Raw genomic sequence first — 17,380 nt, forward strand, 5'->3', positions numbered from 1 at the left:
GCCCTTTTCAAAGGGAAACGGCTACCTCCAACGTTTCCCAGCGTCTTTGTGTGCCGATTAGCGGCCCCCACCTCTCGCGCCGCAGATCCTCCCCTCCCCTCGCTGGCTTTGCAAAAAAGGGGTGGAGGGTGGGGATGAAATAAAGAGCAGCAGCCTTGCGTGGCTCAGGGCTGGCTGCGCGGGGCGCGCGTGGAGGCGGCGGCGGCAGCACCGCGGGAGCAGGCGCCGGGCCGCGCGCACCCGGGCAAAGCCGTCGGAGCCCCGCGCTGTCGCCGCGGCCGAGGAGGCGAAGCCGGGCTGCTTCCGAGAGCCCTGGCGGTAGCAGACCCGAGGAAGCCGCCGCACGGCGCCGGGACCAGGTAGGATGACGCGAGCGCGTCCCCTTTGTGTCGGCATCGGGAGCCGGACCCAGCGGGAAGGAGGGATGTGGCTTTGTGGACCCGGCCTTCTGGGGCTCCCGCTGCCGCCGTGTGCCCAGCCCTGGTCCTCCCGAGTCCACATCTCGGAATCCACTGCGTGGCCGGAGCCGCTGGCCCGGGGCGCTGGGATCGTGGGGGGGCTGGAGGCGGGTGGAAGGTCTTTGAGGCGGGGACTCGCTGTCTCCGCGCAGACCTCCACCCTGACCCTTCGGTGGTCCGCTTGGGCTTGCATTCGCGCCTCAGAGCCGTGACCACTTTGAGAACCACGGATCCACCCCGCCGTCCACCCACCCCTAGCCTGGGCGCCAGTTTGCAGCGATGCGCCTCTCAGCGCTCCCGCGCTAGGGTCCGCCTGGCGAGTTGGCGCGCAGAGTGCCCTCTCTTTGTTGAAGGGCCCCGCCCGCAGGCCCCAGAGCTGGAGGCATCGGGTCCGCGCTAAGTCTTCCAAAAGGGTGGACCCAGCCGAGAGGGAGGAAGAGGCGGGGAAGGTCAGGGCTGAGCCAAGTCGGCTAGGGGTACCTCTCGCCCTCCGGCTTTGAACTTCCTCCCCAGGCGCCTACGATGACCATAGCTATCAGCGTCTCTTCCTACCTCCACACCTTTCCCCTACTGGGTGGGTGCGCCTTGCATCTCTTCCCTCATCTGTGCCGCCAGGGCAGTTGGTTGGCCCGGAAGTTCCCTGCAGGTCTTGCAGAGGGTTGGGATGCTGGTGTTACCCCAACCCCACCCTCCAGCAGCTGCTCCCAGCTCTGCTACACGCTATTTCCCAGCTATTCGTTTGCTTATGCAAGATAAAAAAAGGGATTGCTTAATGGTAATGGGGGGAGGGGTTACTTGTTCTACCTTTTGTTGGGCTTTTTTAAGCCTTCTTATCCTGATCCCAGGACAGGGATCAACTGTCCTGGGATCAAACTCAAAGTTTCCTCCCTCTCTCACTCTATGTCTCTCTCTCTCTGTTCTTGTCTCTCCTGTTTTCCGGTGAATAATTAAATGTATATATATCCACTCAACATGAGTGCCCTGTGCCAGGCCAAATAAGGCCCCAGGGAAGTATCCCAAGTGGGCTCCCGGCTGCAATAAATGCCTGCACTGGAGAGAGACCAAGTGTCTTGCGTTCAACAGTTATGGGAGGCAGTTTCCTGGGAACGCAACGTGAGGGGTGAGGGGGACTTGTATGGGTGAATCGGGGTAGAGGCTGCCCTGAAGGTGAGAGTTTATCGGGCAGATAGAATGTTCATAAATAAAATTCAAGGCAGAAAGTAAGGTGGTACAGATGAAGAGTTGTGGGCAGGAAGGTAAGCACAGTGCTTACTTTGCTTACCAGATAATCTGTAGTGAACAATTTCACATTTTTTCACCACATCAAAGATTCTGCTTCTAGGTGTGGCTGGCATCTGTCTCTCCCCCAACCTCACAGCACCTTTTTAAATTTTTTAATTTACCAGCCCTGACAGGGACAGATGACCCAGTGAGCAAGGTAAGCACTGGTTTACTTGTGCCTGCTTCCTAAGCAGAGATGTGGTGAAACCCCTGCGAGTGTGATGAAACTCATGTGAAATTGTTCACTAAAGTAAGCACAAGTAAGCCTGTGTTTACCTTGCTTATTGGGTCATCTTCCCCTGACTGTGGAAATTCCAAAGAGGGAGTTCGGGAGAGGCAGGAAGAGAAGGGGGCCAGGGAAGACCCTGTGAGGGAAGTGGTATTTGAATCAAAGACTGAAGGTGAGTCAGATCCAACATGGGGGGAGGGGCAGGAGTACCCCAAGTGGAGGGAACTAGCAGAGCAAAAGAAAGGGAGGAAAACACCAGCATACACCAGTGAACGTTGCCTTGGAGCCCAGTTGTTTTTTTACCAAATGTTTGCTTGATTGTGTTCTCTTCCACAGTACTGAGAGAAGTGACCTTGTGTTTTTCTGTTTTCTAGTGCCTTTTTAATCTTTATTCTAAATGTATTTTAATGAGTGGGGAGGAAATAATGGCTACAGAGGTCGTATTGGGATAAGTCATGAAGCCTTCAGAGTGATTGTTTCAATTGGGAAAGGACCAGGCATGGCTCAATGTATGGAGCCTGGGCTTCAGAGTCGGACACGCACTTGGCCTTGGCTTCCACCTTTATCACTTGCCAAAGGGGCCACACGTGATTTGAAGACCACTTGAGAAATTGGGACGCAGATAACCTAATTTTAATAGGATGCAAACTTTGCAGATCCAGCACAATTTGAGTTTTGAAATTTATGGCGTTGCAGAGGGCCTGAACCCAATGCCCGTACCCGTACAAGGGAATAGATGGAGCCCAATTCAGAAGCTCAGGGGGAGGGGGACAAATCTACAGTCATGGAGTGAATCATGAGACAATGCCAGGGAGGTTTGGAAAACCTGGGGAGCACTTTGAGATTTATATATTTTATAAATGTACGCCAGCACGCTCCAGTCTGATGGTTTAATTCCTGTAGGGAAATCTTTATTAGAGTGTGGTGATGTGGGTTCATGAAAGGCCCTTAGAGCTTACTTAATTAAAACTGCTGAGGTTCAGGGTGGTGAGTGTGCCACACAGCCAGGCAGTGGCAGGGTCAAAAACTAGGACCTGTGTTGCCTGACCCTTAGAACACTACTTTTTCCACCGTGGTTGACAGTTCAGACCCATTGTGGAACTTGTTCAAATCTCTTCCCTCTTTGGAACTTTTCTCTCTGGTAGTAGTTGCAGGGAAAGAGAATGTGTCCTCATGGATTGAGAATTACAGATCTAGGTGGGTTACTATAGATCAGAGTTACTACAGGCAGAGGCCATGAGTCCCGGGCCTCACAAAGTGTTTGTGGCTGATCTCAGTCTGGCATCAGCTTTTCAGCTGTCTCTGGTGTTCTTTCTTCTTTACTGCACTTGAAATAGAGGTGATGGAGGCATATTAGCTTACCTGGGAGTCTGGTGGTCTGGGACAACACAGGATGATATTAAGCCCTCAGACACTTCTAGGGCATCTGAACAAGCAAGGAACCTCCCTGGCTTCCTGGGTGGGGGATATCAGAGGGAGCCAAGAGGTTATGAATTGAATTGGATGCCCTTAAAAAAAAAAAAAAAATTTTTTTTTTTTTTTAGGGAAGATGGACCCTCTCCATGTTCACTCTAAGTAACTTCCTGTATTTGAGGTCCAAGGACTGAGATGAAGGTGACTTTCTTTCCTTTAAGATGAGAGAAGTCATTTGAGATCATTTCAGTGACCAGCCTCCTCTCTCCTTGGTTTCTGTATTACTGATACACATGAACACCTTTCCTTAATTAGATGAAGAAATTAAATTGAAGCAACTGTTAACATACCTGCTGGGTGTTAGGTTCGAAGGACACAGTGTGTACAGCTTCCTGAACCAGCTCTTTGACCTTGGGCAAGTGTCTTAACCTCCTTGAATGGACCCAGTTTCTTCAACTATAAAATTGAGGCATTGGCCTAAATGATTCTGACGGTCCAGAAACAAAAACATGCAGCCTTAATGATATTTTCCAGGGGATCAGTAGTGTAGGAGTACTTACCAAATACAACCATTTGCAAGGATTTTTGCAAAAACGTTAAAAAAAAAAAAAAAACTTTCAGAAGAATGACTTTTTTCAAAGATGATATGCTGGGAGATGTGGCTTTGAAGAGGGTGGTTCCTCGGTGATAAGAGTCGCTGTCTTCTTTCATTACTTGAATCTAAAACCTGAATTAGAACATGCTTTCTGAATGTCCTATAGACACTGGGAGCAGGGTGTTCCAATAGGAGCAAGTTTACGAGCTGGGCGCAATGTTATAAACAAAAATATATTCCTTGTTATGAGCCCAAGAGACAGAAAGGACCACATAAACCAGAGATTACATCAGCCTGAGACCAGAAGAACTCAGCCTGAGACCGGAAGAACTAGATGGTACCCGGCTACAACTGAGGACTGCCCTGGCAGGGAACACAACAGAGAACCCCTGAGGGAGCAGGAGAGGAGTGGGATGCAGACCCCAAATTCTTGTAAAAAGACCAGACTTAATGGTCTGACTGACACTAGAAGGACCCCGGAGGCCATGGTCCCCAGACCTTCTATTAGCCTAGGACAAGAACCATTCCCAAAGCCAACTCTTCAGACAGGGATTGGACTGGAGTATGGAATAGTAAATGATACTGGTGAAGAGTAAGCATCTTGGATCAAGTAGACATATGAGACTATGTGGGCAGCTCCTGTCTGGAGAAGAGATGAGGGAGCAGAGGGAGTCAGAAGCTGGCCAAACAAACACGAAAACAGAAAGTGGAGAGAAGGAGTGTGCTGTCTCATTAGAGGGAGAGCAACTAGGAGTATATAGCAAGGTGCTTATAAGTTTTTGTTTGAGAGACTGACTTGGTTTGTAAACACTCACTTAAAGCACAATAAAAATTAACAAAAATATACGTTCCTTGGTTGGATGAAGAAGTGTGTCAACCAATAGTTTGTAATCTCATATGTTGGGTAGAGTCGCTATGAGTCAGTCAACTCAATGGCAAAGGGTTTGGTTTTTTTTGTTGTTGTTGTTGTTTTAAATATGTTGCATTGGGGTTAGAAGAAATAATAGTTAATATTCAATGAGTGTTTACCATGTACTAGGCACTGTTCTTAAGGGCTTTGCATGGATTATTGATACAATATTTATAACAGCCCCATACTATAGATGTTGTTACTGTCCTCAATTTATGGAAGAGGGAAGTGAAGCAAAGAGAAGTTAATGTAGTCCAGAGTCACACTTAGAGTAAATGAAAAACCCTGGCTTTGAACTCAGAGCCTTGCAGAAAATGATATATTCCATGGCCTTGAAGAGCCTACACTTCAAGGAGGGAAGCAGAAACAAAAGATTATTTCAACAGGGTGTTAATGAAGTAGCTGAGGTGTACAGAGTGCAGTGGGGTGAGCTGGAGGCACCTGATTCAGCCTGGGGTGGTAAGGGGTCAGTTGGAGCGGATGATGCTTGAGCTGGGACTTGAGGGATGGGTTGGAGTTAGCCAGACACATTGGATTGTCTTTGTGGGCCTGAGAATAAATAGCACGGAGCCACCTGGGGTGCACAGGGAAATTATAACCAGCACGATGTGACCAAAGTGAGCCCTAGCTGCTTTGCCACTGGCCATGTTCAATGGCAGCTTGGGTGTTTTTGAGAGCAGTTCTAACTGAAATTCCTAGGTGTAACAGCATGGCCTTCTTTTCTGGTATCTTCTGGAAGATTCCACCAATGCAGGAGTTTTTTGTTGTTTAGTTTTGGAGGCTCTTTCCCTGTAAGTATTTTCTCCATGTCCCTTCCTAGCCCTCAAGTTCTTCTTGATAAAGGGACACAAGGAGAGAAGAGAGTTCAGGGAAAGATCAGAGGATCTGTTTGCAGAAGCTGTTGTTTTTAAAGTTAAGGAACATTATTCTTCTCTATTCAGAGTCACTTGACCTAGGCTGGTATGTTTTTTCCTTGACATATAGCAGCCGGTGGAGTCCCTGGGTGGAAACAGTTAATGTACTTGACTGCTAACTGAAAGGTTGGTGGTTCAAGTCAACCCAGAGGCACCTCAGAAGAAGGGCTTGGAGAACTACTTCCAAAAAATCAGCCATCAAAAACCCTGTGGAGCACAGTTCTTCTCTTACACACGTGGAGTCAGAACTGACTCTACGTCAATGGGTGTGGTTTGCTGGTTTATAGCAGCCTGTGGCCTACAATTGAGAACTTCTGTGCTAGAAGTAAGCCAGAGTGAAGCGAAGTGTCAGTACAGTCTTAGTAACTTCTGCTCATACCAATACAGCTTTGTGGGCAGCAATTATAGGAAAGAGGTCTATTGGAGCAGAGAGCAGGGGTTCCGACTTCAGAAAGTGAATATTGACAGTGTCTCTCTCAGTTGGGTTATTGGTTCATTAGAATTTTGTAGTTGTCCTTACTAAGAACCTGTGCGCCTCTTACAACACGGTTTTCCTGGGAATATTTTTTAGACTTCCAAAAGACCATTTTTCAAGCAATCCTTGGGAACATGGCATGTTTGATGTTGGGGGTGATCTGTATATTAAAGTTACTTAGAAGTGGGATTCTTCAGAATGTGGCAAACTATATAATGTCTTAGACATCCATTGAACTCCTGTAAGACATTCAAACAGCTAGGGACCCATCATTTTATGTTTCCCTGAATTTAGGACATAGCTGGCCAGGAAGTGGTTTGGTTTTAAGAGTCCTTCTTACTCACCCTCTATTAATGAGCCTGGGAGTGAAGAGGCCTGGCTTGAGTCCTGGGTCTGCAATTCACTTCTTCCCCTTGTCTACAGGCTCTACCACATTTCTTGGGGATATGATATTTGGGCAGGACAGACCCTTAGGTTTCCACTCCACCTGCCCAACTGTTGCTGTCCTCTCCCTTCCCCCTACTGGGTTTACCCAATTCCCTGAAGGAAAAGAAGTCTACTGGACAGAGAGGCTGCCACTCTTTCCCAGGTCACCCTGTTCAACTAGTGGGTGGTGGGAAATTGCCTCCCCTCACAGAACACTCACAGATCTGTGCCTCAGGTGATCTCTTTTTCCTCAAATGTTAAAATAGCCATTTAAATAGCTATGTGCTGAAGCCAGAATTAATGCAAATATTTTTAACTTTTTGGGGGACTCTTTGTGTTGATCCCACTGGTGTCCGTCATCGTTTTGTACTCTTAGCCCTTGTCACTTCCCTACTCAGATGCCTTCAATGACTCCCCATTGCTTGTTAATTAAAGTGTGTGCCCCATGGTTTAGCTTTCAAGATTCTTTATCCAACTTGTCTCTTCAGGGCTAATCCCTGAACAGCCTCTGAGCTTACAACCTAGAATGTTCTTCTACCATCTTCATGTGCGAAATTCCTAATAACCCTTCAAGCTTCAGTGCAAATGTTTCCTTTTTCTTAAAGCTCTGGAATCATTGATGTGGGTGACTGTAGAGGTCAACCGACATTTGACAGATGAGAACATGGAGGTCACAGAACAAAGCGGAGAAGTGAATTGCAGACCCAGGACTCAAGCCAGGCCTCTTCACTCCCAGGCTCATGCTTGCCTTTGCTCCTGTTCCCAAGCTCCCACGGGTTCCCATAGCAACTTCTTTTCTGAACCTGTAATTGCATGTATTACACTCCAACTTAATTTTAGTGATTCACGTTGTCACTGTTAGGTGCCATCGAGTCTGTTCCAACTCATAGCGACCGTGTGTACCACAGAACGAAACACTGCCTGGTCTTGCGCCATCCTTACAATTGTTGTTATGCTTGAGCCCATTGTTGCAGCCACTGTGTCAATCCATCTTGTTGAGGGTCTTCCTCTTTTCTGCTGACCCTGTACTTTACCAAGCATGATGTCCTTCTCCCGGGACTGATCCCTTCTGATAACATGTTCAAAGTATGTAAGACACAGCCTTGCCATCCTTGCTTCTAAAGAACATTCTGATTGTACTTCTTCCAAGACAGATTTGTTCATTCTTTTGGCAGTCCATGGTACATTCAATATTCTTCACCAACACCACAATTCAAAGGAGTCGGTTCTTCTTGGGTCTTCCTTATTCATTGTCCAGCTTTCACATGCATATGATGCAATTCAAAATACCATGGCTTGGGTCAGGCGCACCTTAGTCTTCAGGGTGACATCTTTGCTTTTCAACACTTTAAAGAGGTCGTTTGCAGTAGATTTGCCCAATGCAACGCGTCTTTTGATTTCTTGACTGCTGCTTCCATGGGTATTGATTGTGGATCCAAGTAAAAAGAAATCCTTGACAACTTCAATCTTTTTTCCATTTATCATGATGTGGCTTATTAGTCCACTTGTGAGGATTTTTGTTTTCTTTGTGTTGAGGTGTAATCCAAACTGAAGGCTGTGGTCTTTGATCTTCATCAGCAAGTGCTTCAGGTCACTTTCAGCAAGGAAGGTGGTGTGTCATCTGAATAACACAGGTTGTTAGTAAGTCTTCCTCCTATCTTGATGCCCCATTCTTCATATAGTCCAGCTTCTCAGATTAATCACTCAGGATACAGATTAAATAGGTATGGTGAAAGGCTACAACCATGACGCACACCTTTCCTGACTTTAAGCCAATCAGTATCCCCTTGTTCTGTCCGAACAACTGCCCTTGATCTGTGTAAAGGTTACTCATGAGCACAATTAAGTGTTCGGGAATTCCCATTCTTTTCAGTGTTACCCATAATTCGTAATGATCCACACAGTCGAATGCCTTTGCATAATCAATAAAACACAGGTAAACATCCTTCTGGTATTCTCAGCTGTCAGCCAGGATCCATCTGACATCAGCAATGATATCCCTGGTTCCACATCCTCTTCTGAAACCAGCCTGAATTTTTGGCAGTTCCCTGTCGATATACTGCTGTAGCCGCTTTTGAATGATCTTTAGCAAAATTTTGCTTGGATGGGTTATTAATGATACTATTCGATAATATCCGCATTTGATTGGATCATCTTTCTTAATTTTTTTTCTTGGGAATAGGCATAAATATGGGTCTCTTTGGCTAATGGATCTGTCTTATTTCCCCTACTAAAGTATAAACTCTGGAAGGGTGGGAACCTATTCATTTTGTGTTCCCTCTGTGCACAGCATCATACTCTTTCTAATTGAATTTTTGTTAAATGATTGAATGTAATATGGAGAAACCTGACTCAAGGAGGAAACCTTGGGCAAATTAACAGTAAAGAAATGGAATTAGAGCTTCAGTTCTGAATGTTCTGAGAATATGAGAGTGCTCCCTTTGAAAAGGTCAGATCACATAGCAATACACCAGAGACTGTAAGAAGTCGAATGCAAAGCAAGTATGGATATTTGCTTGGGTTCTGGAGTGAAGACAGAAGAATGTATCTCTGGTGGCATAGAATGAGAGGAAGTCCTTGAAAATCCTAGGAACCCAGGTCTGTAAATTACAGATAATGCCAACTCCAATATAAGATCCCTTTCCTGACGCACTGGACAAGACCCTTAGAGGCCACCTACATTTTCCGCCTCTGGGGTCTATTTGATGGAGCCCTGGTGGCGCAGTGGTTAAGAGCTACAGTGAGCTACAGCTGCTAACCAAAAGGTCGGCAGTTCAAATCCACCAGCCACTCCTTGGAAACCCTCTGGGGCAGTTCTACTTTGTCCTGTAGCATCGCTATGAGTCGGAATCCCCTTGATGGCATCGGTTTTTTTAATTATTATTATTTTAATGAGATGGTGTGTCCTGTAGGGGCACATGTGTCCCAACAACTTACAAGAGTCTGCAGGGACAAAAGTGTCCCATAAACCAGTGGGATGTATGCATCCCACCAATCCTAACCACCTATGGTCCAGAGGGACACATTCAACTGAGATTCACTCAATGATTCAGCATGCATTCCGTTAATGAAAAACAATTTTATCAACAAGAAATTTAAAGTGAAAAAGAATTCTGTCATGAAAGGGATAACAGATGATGAGACTTTTACTGACTACCTGCTGGGCGCTCATGTCGTGTGAGGCACTTGGTGATGGAGATGAGGAATGAGAAGTGGCCCTTGGCCTGTGATGCTCATAGCCTAGTGAAGGCAGACAAGGTCATGAGGCGATGGGCATGAACAAGTGCCAGAAGGTGCTTGTCTAAGTATGTGTTATGGGGACTCTGGTAAGAGAGATGATCAGTGGAAACTGGAGTGGATGTGGGCAGAATTTAAGAGCTGAAGGAGAGAGAAAATGAGGGTACTTGCCATGCAGGGAGAGAAGGGAGTATAGAGGCAAAGGTTTGAGGCCGGGCAGGATTGGATCTTGAGGATGCTGAGGAGACAAAGATGATGGAAAGACAAGAAGGACCAAAAGAGGGAGTTGGGGCTTTGTTACCCTTATAGGTTTGGAACTTTCTAATGAAGGACTGGAGTGCTTTAGCTGAAGAGGTAATTAGAGTTCCTTGAGAGAGTGTTTTCCCGGTAAATGCACTGAGGGCCGTAGCTCATGTGATTCTTCTAATACAAGAATTGAAGAACAGGAACTGCTAAATATACTATAAAGAGCATGAAGAATGATTCATAGCATTAAATCTATTCTTGGTCTCTTGAGGAATACATTGTCTTGAGTGACTTATGTTCTGTGGTACCAATTGTGCATTTAAAATGTAATATGTTGGGAGTGTGTGCTCCAAGGGAACCTTTGCTTTGGGAAGCGTGAAAGTTTGCAGAAATCTTGGGGACCAGTTGTTTCTTTGAGAACATAAAGAAGCAGTCCCATAAATTAATTTTATCTGACAGTCCCAATTGCCACATAGTCCGTTTTTTTTTTTTACTGTTTGGTAGGGTGTGTGCTGGTGCGCAGTAGTCCTAGGACAATGGAATAGAAAGAAGGTCCAGAACTCTTTTAAGAGTTGGTGCTTCAGGACCAGAAATGTGTTGGCTACAAATGTACATGTATCTTCTGAATCACTTAGCAGTGTAAGACTGACATTGTCCCAGGTTGGGATGAGACAGAGCTGGGTATCTGTGCCCAGAGTTCGCAGTTCCTTCTCTCTTCTTTATGTCTCAATGAAACATTAGCCATGGACTGGGAGAATTGAGACAGTCTGGTACTGGGAGGCCAGTGGAATGGTGGAATAGGGACAGATGGATGTATTGGGGCGGGGGAGGTATCTTTAGTCCAGCAGTTTGTAGGAGTCTAAGAAATGGCCTCTGTTTCGGTGTATGTACCTCCTCCCTTCCTCCCCTTAATCTTGCGTTCTGCTATCTTCATTACTTCCATCTCCTGATCATGCACAGAGACACAACTGGCCAGATGTTAGTGTAGAATTTCACATTGATCCAAGGACAAAAAAAAAAAAAAAAAAAAACCCACTGCTGTCGAGTCCGTTCTGATTCATAGTGACCCTGTAGGACAGAGTAGAGCTGCCCCATAGGGTGGATTCGAACTGCCAATCTTTTAGTCAGGAGCCTGAGCTCTTAACCACTGTACCACCAGGGCCCCCAAGGACAAAAGTAGGCAGGAAACTCAGAATGTAATGTGAGCGGATCACATGTGAAGGGGCAGGTGGGGCGAGTAGGAGGAGATCCAGAATCCAGGTAGATGGGAAAGTCTGCTCGAGGCACAGTGATCCAAGAAGCATGGTACCAGTGATTCTCAGGGCAAAGTCTTCATCAGGCTGCCGCTAGTCTCAAAAATATCGATGAGGACGAGCCAAGAAAGGTGAATAGACAAGTGACTATGCCTGACTGAAGATATCGTGGGAGAAAAAATACAGGTTTTGGAGTCAGATAGTTGGGAGAAATGTTCATGTGCCTTAGGCATGGTATTTAAATTTTCGAGCCCACCATTTACCAGTATCTGGCAATATATGTTTGGCCAACAACAGAATACCTTAACAAGGTGTTAAACAAATAGGTTTCTATATTCTCCATTACAAGGCATTAGAGGTAGGTTGTTGTTGGCATTGGTTCAGTTAATCTGTGATGTCACTGAGAATCCAGGATCTTCTTTTCTTTTTTGCTCCAACATCCTTAGCGTGTTATCCTTTGCCCTCATGCTCGTTACCCTGTGGTCCAGGGTGGCTCTCCACGGCTGTGTTTAAGGTAGCGAGAAAGTTGAGTGGAAGTTGGCGCCCACTATATCTGTCCTTTTTTATCAGGAGTAAGTTTTCCCGAAAACACTCCAGCGGACTTTGTTTATGGCTCATTGTGTGACAACCTCTAGGAGCGAGAGAAGTTGAGAAAGTGAGAAGCTACAAGAGCGGTGAGGGAGGTTCTTGAGAGAATAGACAAGATAACGCTTATATAAAATACCTAGAATAGTGCTTGACCATAGTCGGTTTTGATAAAATTTCTCTTCCTTCTCTTACTTGCTCTTTGAAAAGCAAGAATCCATCTTTGGATGAGGTCCAGCTCAACGTGCGTGTGGCTTAAGTGCTCTTGGTATAAGGCCAATATATAAGTTCAAGTACACCTATGTCTTTCATGAGTGTGCGTGCTTTTGGATGTGCTCAGCCCAGCAAATCACAATCCTGTCTTGTTCAGTTTTGTATCTCTAGCAAATGGCAGAGTGCCTGGTACACAGTAGGTACTCAATGAATATTTGTTCAACTGAGTATGCATATTTTCCCTTCAGAGAAATTAGAGTCCATAAATAACCATATCCATTCATTCTTTTGTTCATTTATTCATTCATTGAGCAAAAACTGCTAGTCACCGGGGAATACAGAGCAAATTAATGAATATACAGTAAGGGTGAGTAAATGCAGAGAGGAAGGTAAAGAAGGGCTGGTGAGGCGTTTCAGGAACAACATAGAATATGGCATTCTGTCATCAACAGGACAGGTATGAATCTTCTAAAGTTGTTGAGTTGGTGGCGCCAAAGGTTAAGCACTCAGCTAAGATCCAAAAGGCTGGTGGTTCAAAACCACCCTGAGGCACCTTGGGAGACAGATCTGGTGATCTGTTTCCAAAAGGTCACAGCCTTGAAAGCGCTATGGAGTAGTCAGTCCTATTCTGCACACGTGGGGTCTCCATGAGTTGGAACTGACTTGACGGCAACTAACAACAGCCAATTTCACCCTAGCAAAAAAAATCAGTCGGGACCCATAAGAATCGTTTTTCATTAAGCGATCTCGCTCATTCTTTATTTCTCCTCTTTGTGAAATAGCTTAAAATTTAAGGTGCAGTATTTTTATTTTATTTTTTTTGCTGTGCTTTAGGTAAAAGTTTATGGTTCCAGTTAGTTTCTCATACAAAAATTTAGACACACATTGTTATGTGACCCTAGTTGCTCTCCCTATAATGTGACAGCACACTCCTCCTTTCCACCCCGGATTTCCTGTGTCCATTCAAGCAGCTTCTATCCCTTTCTGCCTTCTCATCTCGCCTCTGGACAGAAGCTGCCCATTTAGTCTCATGTGTCTACTTGAGCTAAGAAGCACTCTCTTCACGAGTACCATTTTTTACGTTATAGCCCAGCCTAGTCTTTGTCTGAAGAGTTGGGTTCAGGAATGGTTTCAGTTCTGGTCTAATAGAGAGTCCAGGTGCCATGTCTTTCAGCGTCCCTCCAGTCTCAGTCAGACCATAAGTCTGGTCTTTTTCGTAGAGTTTTGAGTTCTGGACCCCACTTTTCCCCTGCTCTGTCAGGGATTCTCTGTTGTGTTCCCCGTCAGGGTGGTCATTGGTGGTAGCCAGGCACCAAGGTGCAGTGTTTTTAATATACTGAATAAATATTTATTGAGCCCTCACTCTCAGCCAGATACTGTGGTATGAAGAGTAGAAAAACATGGATAAGACTCAGAAGAAACTTTTCAGTTTGTCCTGAAATGAATGCTTGATTCCTGCCAGCGGTTTGGCCACCGGCATTAGCAGAAGGGAGTGTTTCTTTTTGGTTAATACTTAAATCTCTCCCCGGACTCCATTCCTCCGTGGCCCACAGCCACTGCTTCCTTGACAGTGACCTTGTTTCCTCTCAGCTCCTGGCCACGTGCATCCAGTCTATCCTTTCTTCAGGATGACTTGCTCAGTGGTGCCTGGAGTGGCCTTGAGCAGTGTTCCTCTGGTCTGGCAGATAAGGCCCCTCTCTCAAGGACTTTTTATCTGAGGAGGGCAGGACTTCTCCCTTGTGCAATAGGAACAAACCAAAAGCAGACAGGCACAGAGGAAGTTGAAGGATCTAGAGCTGTGTTGTTCGGCGTGGTGGACACTGGCCACATAGGACTATGAGAGTTTGAAATGTGGCCAATACGAGTTGATACTGGTTGTAAGTGTAGAAAACACACTGGATGTCGAAGATCTAGTATGAAAAACAGAATGTAAAATATCTCATTAATAATTCCTTTGTACTGATTGTGTGTTAAATGATTTCAATGACCATTTCAGTGAAATGATATTTAGTATTCATCAGTTGCAGGCCAGTGGATTGATTCTGACTCACAGGGACCCCATGTGTGTCAGAGTAGAACCGTGCTCCATAGGCTTTTGAATGGCTGATTTTTCAGAAGCAGATCGCCAGACCCGCTTCAGAATTGTTTCTGGGTAGACTCAAACCACCAACCTTTTGTTTTAGCATCTACGCACTTAACTGTGTACATCATCTAAAAAAAAAAAAAAAAAAAAATTTTTTTTAGGGACCCCATATTCTGTATAACCAAAACCAAACCCAACGCACTGCCGTTGAGTCAATTTTGACTCATAGCGACCGTATAGGACAGAGTAGAACTGCCCCATAGGGTTGCCAAGGAGCACTTGGGGGATTCGAACTGCCAGCCTTTCGGTTAGCAGCCGTAGCTCTTAACCAGTACGCCACTAGGATTTCCTGTATTTTGTATATTGAGTTAGATAAAATGTATTAAAATTAACTTCATCTTTTTTTTTTTTTTTACTTATTTTGAATGTGGCTACAACAACATTTAAAATTGCATATGTGGTTTGCACTGTATTTCTTTGAACTGCTCTATTGCCTATCCAGAGGCATTTGGAGAACTATTTTCTTGGAAGTTAACAGGTCTTTTGACCACTTCTATTCTCCTCTGGAGCCCTGGTGGCACAGTGGTTAACTCAGCTGCTAACCAAAAGGTCACCAGTTCGAATCCACCAGCTGCTCCTTGGACAACGCTAAGGGGCAGTTCTCCTCTGTCCTATAGGGTCGCTGTGAGTTGGAGTTGACTCAACGGCAGCAGGTCTAATCTTCCTCTAGCGAGCTTGCCTGCCTTGGGACCCAAGATAACCAGTATAGATGGGGCCCTATAGAGGCATCCCTGGCCCCTGGTTTGTGCTGTATCTGCACTATTTCTAGACACATTTTTTGTTTAGTTGTGGTTGTTTCAAATTCCCTGCTCAACTTATGCTGATTTGGGCACCCCTCTTCTCTGCAGCCTGTATTATTCAAATTCAGGTTCTCAAGGTCTTGGACTTTTTTTTTTTTCTTTTAATGTGTAAAACGAAGGGCTTGGGTTAGATGAGCTTAACATTTTTTCTTACAGAACTTCTTGTTCACAGAAATCTACTTTTACTTTAATCTCCATAGGGGATTAATTGCCACAGGTCCTTGTAGTTTTTCCTTTGAGTCTACCTTGAAGCCATTTTTCCATTGAATCTCACACAGAGCTACCAGCATTTGTCCTTAAACATCGGCATTCTCCCTACCTTCAAGGATCAAGTCCAATGCTATCCACCATATATGACACATATTAGATGCCCAGTGAAGATTTCTTGAGAGAAATCTCTCCTATACCTGCTTCCTCTCTAAATCCTACCATGTGCACCCTGGCCTATGTCAACCTCTGCTCAGTCTCAGAATACCAAATTATGTTGCCCACTGGCTAGCCAGCTCCCTCACCCGAATATGCTTCCTCTCTAGACTCAACTCTGTGGTGCTCCTAACCTCAGTTCTGGCAACACTGCTTTCCTTGTTTGCATCCTTGCTTGGAGCATTTTTATAGCTGCCCGAGAATTTTCTACTGCATTGTGGACATGTGTGGCTTTGACTGGCCTGTTTCATTATCCAGCCTGTTTTCCATGGCTGGCAGTAATTCCTGCTTTTACCTGACTTACTCTCATGATTCTGCACATTCCAGTCTATCCCCGTGCTCACATCCTCTGCTTTTTCCTGCATCTCAGCCTTCCCTCAGGTTTTCCTGACACAGTATGGTGCCTTCTCGAAGTATCAAATACTGGCGCAGACTGTAATGCCCTCTTCTTGCCATTTCCAGGGAGCTCTGCATGGCTCCTGTAGGCTTGGTCAGTTTCCCTGAGCTTCCCTGGCGTTTTGTGGATGACATGAAATTAAATCAGGGTCTTTTTACTTGTTGAATACTTCAGGGATGGTACCAAGGGCCTATGAGGTTTGCAAAACTGAGTATTTTCAGAACATGAAAACAAGTATTAGCTATCAGGAATTGAAAAAGCAAGCAAACAACAACAAAAACACCTTCAGAATTGATGCTGATACATACATACATCAGGTAATGTCAACAAAATACAACTGTCAGTCAACTGGAACTCAGCTCATGGTGATTTCGAGGTCATATTTAATCTGAGATCCTGTTTGCCGTGATATGAGGTGGAGCTCCCATTCTTTTGTTCTCTTTCCAACCCGCCTTGACATGACAGGTCAGACTGGGACTTTGACATTTATTTGTAACACATAGAATGAAGTTGTGGCAAGGGGCTCTTGGAAGAAAGGGAATTTGTGTCTTACTTGTTTCTGAATTCTCAGCAAAAGACCAGGTAGACTTAATGTCAGTGCGCTAAACTTTTTTTTTTTAATACACTTTATTTTTTTTAGAGCCATGTTAGGTTTACAGAAAATTGTGTAGAAGTAGAGAGCTTCCCCATATATCCCGCCTTCCCTTCTCAGTGTGCTAAACGTTTCACTAAACTCAGCACTTTTTTTTTTAAACATCCTGCCTGAAGGTTTATTTGTTTATTTTTCCTGAAACACCAACTTAAGGTACATTTTCAAACCACTTGTGTCTATAAACTGACCCCAAATAGCAAAAACCCTCACCTGAGCTGCTAATAAAAATAATCATCCGGATCTACAGAAGTAGTTAGTGTGAGTATAGTTTAAATTTTGTGTGACTCTTGTCTTATGTTGACTCTGTGTGTGTCTTCCACACGCTGGTTATCTAGAAATCAGTCTAGTTACAATCTAGCTAACATGACCTGAAAACAAATATCTTGGACAGTTAGGAAAGTTTTTCTTGGTAAACGTGATATTATTATTTCTTTTAAACATTTTTCTAAGAGAAATTAGCTAAAAGGAACAGTCTCTTTGTATGATGAAGTGTTGAGCAGTTGCCAGAGCAGGAAGCCTGTAAATACAAATCTTGTTGGCTCAGCAGGAAAAATAAATTTCTAGGCCTGACCTGCTGTGGGAAGGGATGGCTTAAGGATAAAGGATTTTTTTTTTTTTTTTTGCAACTGCATGATTATTTTAGACAGTTGCTCTTTGGGAATCCAGCTCAAGGAAATGCTACTAAATGTAGAGAAAAATAAACCCTTTGTACACAAATGCTTCTCTGAGT

At 44.9% G+C, this 17,380-nt stretch overlaps 1 protein-coding gene across 5 annotated transcripts in view; it reads left to right on the plus strand.

Annotated features, from left to right (window-relative positions):
• The window catches only part of RNF144A (ring finger protein 144A), a 156,167-nt gene continuing 138,787 nt past the window's right edge, over positions 1 to 17,380 (plus strand). For 2 of the 5 annotated variants that reach the window (XR_010323544.1, XM_064294992.1), the window contains exon 1: positions 2 to 359. The gene's annotated coding sequence lies outside the window, so the exon portion shown is untranslated. Of the gene's footprint in view, positions 360 to 17,380 lie in introns of all 5 variants that reach the window. The other 3 variants (XR_010323543.1, XM_064294991.1, XM_003411875.4) reach the window with 3 other exon arrangements.

Source organism: Loxodonta africana, chromosome 12, assembly GCF_030014295.1.
Source record: "Loxodonta africana isolate mLoxAfr1 chromosome 12, mLoxAfr1.hap2, whole genome shotgun sequence".
In the NCBI taxonomy this organism is placed as follows: Eukaryota; Metazoa; Chordata; class Mammalia; order Proboscidea; family Elephantidae; genus Loxodonta; species Loxodonta africana.